This window comes from Rhododendron vialii, chromosome 10a (genome assembly GCF_030253575.1).
Source record: "Rhododendron vialii isolate Sample 1 chromosome 10a, ASM3025357v1".
Classification (NCBI taxonomy): Eukaryota; Viridiplantae; Streptophyta; class Magnoliopsida; order Ericales; family Ericaceae; genus Rhododendron; species Rhododendron vialii.
In genome coordinates this window covers 4,870,526-4,877,350 of record NC_080566.1, presented here as the reverse complement: position 1 = coordinate 4,877,350, position 6,825 = coordinate 4,870,526, and positions in this window count along the sequence as shown.

Genomic DNA, 6,825 nt, shown 5'->3' with positions numbered 1-6,825 from the left:
GCATGCAGAGACGACTCGCGTGCGCCACCGGTATATTGGCGTGCGCCGGTAAATCTAAACTTCACAGCTCCTATTTCTCAACCCTCTAGGCTCTGGAAGGACCAGTGCACACCCAGGGCAAACCACGCAGTTAATATAGCAGAATGAACGCAACTATAGCCAACGACAGTGGATCCAAAGAAATAAGATGAACGGTGCACCCCATAAACAGTGTGGGGTAGTTGATAGAGGCCAGAACTAGCTGACATACAAGGGTCAGCCACTGGATCCATTATAACTGTCGTACGCCAGTCCGAAGACCCCGTACGCCAGTTACACTACTCAGTCAATGCTTGGCTTTGCATGATTTGGGCTCTAGAACACGACCAAAAGGGTCCTAGAGGCCTTAAAAATGAGAATAACAGAAAAGCAGCTTCGCAATTCTAAAGTACAAAAAGCAGTAAACTGGTTTTTAGCATGCATAAAGGTGATAATTTAAAATAAAACAAGAACACGATGATCGGTGGTCCCCACGCCAGTGGTGCACGTACAGCCATAACTGGCGCACGACTTGTAATTATTGGCGCGCACCACTTATCATCACACACGATCATTGAATCTTTGCCAGCTTTGAGGCCAAGACTGGTATTGATTACCAACCTTGACCATGCTAGCACCCCTCAGAGGTCAGAACATGACACAGACCAAAAGGTGGTATACCTTTTATTGGCCTTTGGTGGAAGGTTTGAGATTTGAACTTGTAGTTTGAAGGATGGATGACGGGTATGAGGGTGTGATGAGTGTATGGAAAAGGGTTAGCTTTCTCATTCAACTGATGGGAGAAGAAAGAGTGCAAGAAGAAAAAGAGAAAGGGCTTGAATGCTTTTTTTGGGTCTTAACCTTGTGAACCCCCTGGCATATAAATGCAAGGGGGGGTATTTATAGGCCAGGAGTGGAATGAGGAGAGGGCTGATTAGTTGGGTTAAGGGCTGATTAGGTTAGGAAGAGAGCCTCCCATGCATTAAATGCATGGGACTAGGTGATGGGGGATGTAGGAGAGAGAAGGGAAGGTCTCTGTAGAGTATAATCATCAGGGGAACTGTAGCCTACGTCAGAGTGGCCATAAAAGTCCCGAGCACGTGGTTGAATAGTGATATTTGACCGGGTTTGACTGGCGTACGCCGAAGATTTACTTGTGTGCGCCGGTAAGAACTGATTCAATGGTCGATGACTGACACGTGGCAGTTGACCGGCGCACGCCGGCACGATACTGGCATAAGCGAGTCTGGTTTTACTGAGGCCATTTGGTTCTGGCTTAAAGGGTCTGGGTCAGGCTCGACAAAGGTTTGAACAAGGTTCAGGACGTTCAAAGCTCAAACACACCACTAGCCTCGGGGTGTTCTTGACCACAATCATCATTGGGGAATCAAAATCCGTAAATAAGCTGGTCTGGACAGTCCAAAATAGGGTGTCTACAGTAGCCCCCCTTTGACGGAACTTGAAACACCATTGATTTGGTACAAGTATTGTCAAAGGTTTTCTAGACACCCTCTTCTAGGCTATCCAGAACAAGACATACATGAACTTTAAAGAACCTGCTTGGTTGAGTCCGGCCGAGCGAATCATTAAGGAAAATTGCTGTTGCCGGGGATAATATAGATGGGTGGACCGCCGCTTAATTGTACTGGAAGGGCAGCACAGGGCTCCGTAAAAGGCAGACTTTCCTAAGGAATAGCCCTTTGTAAGAGCATCGACTCTATTGGGGAAAAAAGATATTTGGACGGATGGACTGTTGTTGATTTGAAATTGGACGGATGGATCGTCGTTGATTTGAAATTGGACGGATGGATCGTCGTTGATTTGAAATTGGAGGGATGGATTGTCGTCGATTTGAAAATGGAGGGATGGATCGTCGTTGATTTGAAATTAGACGGATAGATCGTCGTTGATTTGAAATTGGACGGATAGATCATCGTTGATTTGAAATTAGGCAGATGGATTTTCGTTGATTTGATCATATGGGCCTCTGCTTGGTGATGGGTCCACCACAGGTACCAATGTGAAACTGGGCCACTTGGGCTTTCATGCCGACATTGAATTTCGACTCCAAAAGTGATTTGGGCCTTAGGCCCAGATAACACTGGCGTAAGGCTCCATTCCACTGGCGTATGCCGGAAAACCTGATCGGCCCGAGCCCAGATCCAGCCCAGACCAGGCCCAGCTACTCTCTCATATCGTATAAACTTCTCAGCCAGTGCAGAAACTGCCATCCTTCGGCTTTGAACTCCCAAGGGCTTCCAAGCTCCCTCAAATCTCTTAATCTCTTCCTCATTCTTCCATTTTTCTCCAAAACCCACGTTCTTATACTCATCCATGGCAAAACCCAATGGTGGCGGCGGTAATGACAATGCTGGTGAAGAGGAAAACCAACCAAGGGGTGGCATCGAGACTTCGGGGTCTCCAATCAACAATCAGATGGCCCTAGAAGCGTCGTCGATCACTGGTGCAGAGGTTCCAGGTGGTGGCAGCGGCGATGGTGGCCATGCAGCAGAAGGCGGCAACGACGGGCAGCGTACGCCAGGGGCGGTGGGGCGTACGCCAGCTGTTGCTGAGCCAGGGGATTCACGGGTTTGTCGTCTGGACTCAAGGAGTGGTGTAGAGAGGTTAATGATCACCGGCCTGGGCTCGGCTGGAGTCGGCGGCAGCGGCAGTGGTAGTGGTGGCAGTGATGGCAGGTCGGAGACACCACCGAGAGACCTGGCAAGGGGTAAAGACCCGATGGTTGAGGAGGGGATATCCGGGGAGGTACCTGTAGAGGAGGTCGAGTTTAGGCCTACAGTGGGGCCTTCGGTGCACGTTCCTATTACGCGTGGAGACTTTGCCGAGTTTGTGACAGAGGAGGAGCTTGGCCGTTTGCTCTGAAAGAATCCAGGGGTGGTGGCTGCAGTGATAGCAGCACGAGAGGATCGGCAAAGGCAGGTTGAGAGAGCCCAAGAGGAGGAGCGTTTGAGAGCGGAGACTGAGAGAGCCAAGGCTGAGGAGGAGGCCTTTACGCGTGAGACCGAGTTAGCCGAGGAGGTTCAGGGGGAGGTATGGTCATTCGAGCGTGCAGTGACACTTGCGGAGTCCTTACGGCAGGCACCCCGTGCTAGGTTTGTTGCGGACACGTACATTTTGCCGAAGCCACACTTGTTCATACCGTCCGGGGCTGAGAGCCTCACGCCTTTGCGAGATAGTTATGATGTAGAGCTCGTACTAAAGGATCCAGAGAGGCACCTATCCGTGGATTGGGCGCAGGTATATTTCTAGACTTGCTTTGATGTTCATGCTATGTCATTGTAACTGTACATAGCTTGAATTGGCGTAGCATAGTTTGCAATGCACGTAGGTTAAGGCCTTGAACTGTAACTCAACTTAGTAAGTAGAATTTGATAGTATACCTCGACCTTGAAACTTGATTCAATTGATAAAACACTTGTCATATAGCGAAATTAGAGCGTAGAGCATCAATAACTTCGACGAAATTTGCCAAGGCCAAGCTTGAATCAATTGTAGGCTGCTTCGACTGATGACATAGTCCTTTGAACTTGAATTCGACTAGGTAGATTGCCATGACATGATGAACGAAACACCTTTGAAATCGACTGAAAAAGTGTACCCTGATGAAAGTAATGCCTTGTAGTTCGGAACCTGACTGAGAGATGCCTTTGATTTGATTCGGCCGATAATAAAATTGGATAAAATAACACGAGCACCTGGTAGCTTTGATCGACTCCTATAATGCTTATCTCGGCCGTAGAGTTACTTTTGAGATTCTAAATTCGACTGACTATTGGACTTGAATTGCGTTTGCTGATGAACCTATTTTTGTTGTTTATCTTTGAATGCAGAGAGGAGCAGCCAGCACTCGGGATCACGGCGGTCCGCGAGCTCGCTTGAGTTGTACAGAGGGCTACCGGAGCGAGTCAGGGCTCTGGTGGGCGCTGCAGGGTTCCGGCCATTCATCCTCACTTTGACGGCAGTGAAGAGTGACCATGCCTTGCTTACTGCACTGGCGGAGAGGTGGTGGGATTCCTCAAATACCTTTCACTTTTCGATTGGGGAGATGACGGTGACTCCGTCAGACTTTGCAGCTCTTAACGGCTTGAGGGTAGGAGGAGAGCCTATCCCGTTCGACTCAGAGATTCATAGAGATACCAAGGTACTGGAGTGGTTCTTGGGGCAGGCACCGGCAGGTGAAGCGGAGACCATCCATTACGACCAGTTTAGGAGGTATTTGCAGGGGAGGGTGCCGGACTCAGAGCAAGAGATGGAGTAGATGGCGAGAGCCTACTTGTTGTACTTGTTTGGGGCTACACTGTTCCCGAACAAACGATCTACAGTGCACTTGTCTTACTTACCGGCCCTTCGCGACTTACGCCCAGCTTCATGCTTTAACTGGGGAGGAGCAGCTCTGGGGACGTGCTATGGCTTTATGGGGGAGTTCTCGCGGGGGAAGAAGGCGATTGCTGGCTACTGGAGGGTGTGGGAGGTAAGAAACGAAGCTTGCAATTCTTTTCCTATTTCCTTTCTTGCACTTATCTTTGATTTGCATATGAACTATATCTTGATGCTTTGATTGTCTGAATACTTGCAGCTGTGGGCCTACGAAGTGCTGAAGATGTACTCACCGGAGAATAAGTGTCCGAACTTAAGGATGCTCCCACGTGCCATGATCTGGGGGCCTTTATACAACGGCAAGAAGAAATCGAGGGGGAGCCTTCTAGCCTTCAGGTCATACCTTGATGAGCTGTCGGGTACTCAGGTAAGCAATACGTCAATTGACCATTCTGTCTTTAGAATTGCTTTAATGCTGTCGCTGATGCCCATCTGACTCTAAACCTTTGTGCTTGTTTCGTAGGTGGATTGGGACCCATGGAGTAATGTAGAGCCTGAGCCTGAGTATTTAGCGAGGAACATGGTGGTGACAGCAAGCCGGGTGCTACTGGAGTCGGCCTTTGGGTGGCAGTGGTACATAGGTGACCGAGTGACGTGGCAGTCACTTGGCTTTCTCGAGTACCAGGTTCCCAGGCCACTTCCGCCCCACTCTTCACATACAGACAGGTACACTTTAGCTGAGCTGCGATGCTTCATTGTTCCGGCTGGCCTTGCTGCTTTATTGAGACCTGAGCGTGACTATGCCGTTTACCGGAGGCAAAGCCTGGCGAGGCCACTTTGGGTTTTGGAGCACATTGCCGTGCAGGGCGAGGCGCTGAAAGCTGGTAAGGAGAGGCGGAGCCGAGGGAGCAGGGCAGCTCGCTCGCTCGAGAGGAGCGACTATGCCACAGCGACTGGGCTATCTCGACTTTCTTGGACCTTAGCAGTGCGGGACGCGCAGGGGGATGCTGCCACAATTCAGTTTGAGCATGTCAGGACAGAGCCAGCGGCTATCACGGGACCAGTATGATTTGCTTTCCGTTACGCTTGTTTTCCTCATACTATGCTTGAACTGCTTTTGAAACTGACTTTGATCTTGATCCAAAAATGAAACGCAAGCGCCAACGGAATGGGTGCGAGAGGCCGTTCGCCTGATGCTGGCCATGGAGAAGGAATTCCACAAGATAGCAGGCGGCGCTTCTCTACAGTTGCACTACCCACCGGCGGATCCGACTCCTGCTGTACAGCCCTAGGTATATCCCAAATTCAGCTTTGTCTTGCTTTCGATACTTAGATAGATAACATGCCTGATAGAGCTGCTCTTTGACACTTCTTGCGTTCAGCATTTCAATATATACAATATGCATAATGTATGCTAAGCATTTAATGACTATGACCATGCAGGGACAGGCTAGGGCGGCTCCTAAGAGAAAAAGCTTGCGGCCTCTTCCATAGAAGAAGACAGTTGGATCCTCCTCCACTCCGGTCGCTACATAGAGGCGGCCAGCTCTTCAAGGCCAGGGACTAGAGGAGTCGAGATCGCTTCCAGGAGCGATGAGCCACAGTTCCGCAGAGAGCTGAGGAAAAAGCCTACAGAGAAGAGGCTAGCCGAGGGGCCATCACAAAAGAAAAGAAGAGAAGAGGAGGAGGAAGAGGAAGAGGAGGAGGTGCAGTTGCCCTTCAGCAACGGCTCCGACGACACTGCCGACGATCCTGGGTTCAGGATAGACCCAAGGGAGAGAGAGGACGACGACGACGAGGACCTCTTCGACGACTGAGGGCTACCACTGAGCTTCAGTCATTTTGCTGTCTTTTGACTTTGATATTTGATACTCTACTTTGGAGATGGGGGCTTGCGTGCCTTTTGACTTTTTGGGCGGATGTGCCTAGTACGTATTGTTGCTTGCTTTTCTCGGGCCGTTGTGCCGCTTTAGTACATTTCCACCTTTTGCTTTGTACACATCGACTTGCTAGTATATAATAACTGCGTTTTCCGTTTATTGATCTCCTTTTGATGGGCATTTGGCAGAAGAAAGAATAAACCATCCACTAATACCTAACATGCTGATAGGTGCGTGATATCTTGGATATGAGCACCTAAGTAGGGCAAATTAGCGCATTAGAGGCGCGTTTTATTCCATTTTCCACTTGATGCCGTGCTTTGCTTTGGTTTTGTGTTTTTATTATTTTCACAGGTAATAGGGTGGTTTTAGCGCCAAGGTTGGAATGAGTTTCGAGGCCGGTTCATACGTTGCCGAGATGCCAAAGCGGAGGCGTAAATGTCAGGTGACGTCGTTTGCATGTCGGGTGTTCAAAACCCATGCAAGGATCGAAAGATGGCCACTGTAGCGGGCGGTATCGATACTGCCGTGCCACGTATCGATATAATGCAGTGTAAAATTTTTCCAAGGATTAAACAGAAGTTTTTGT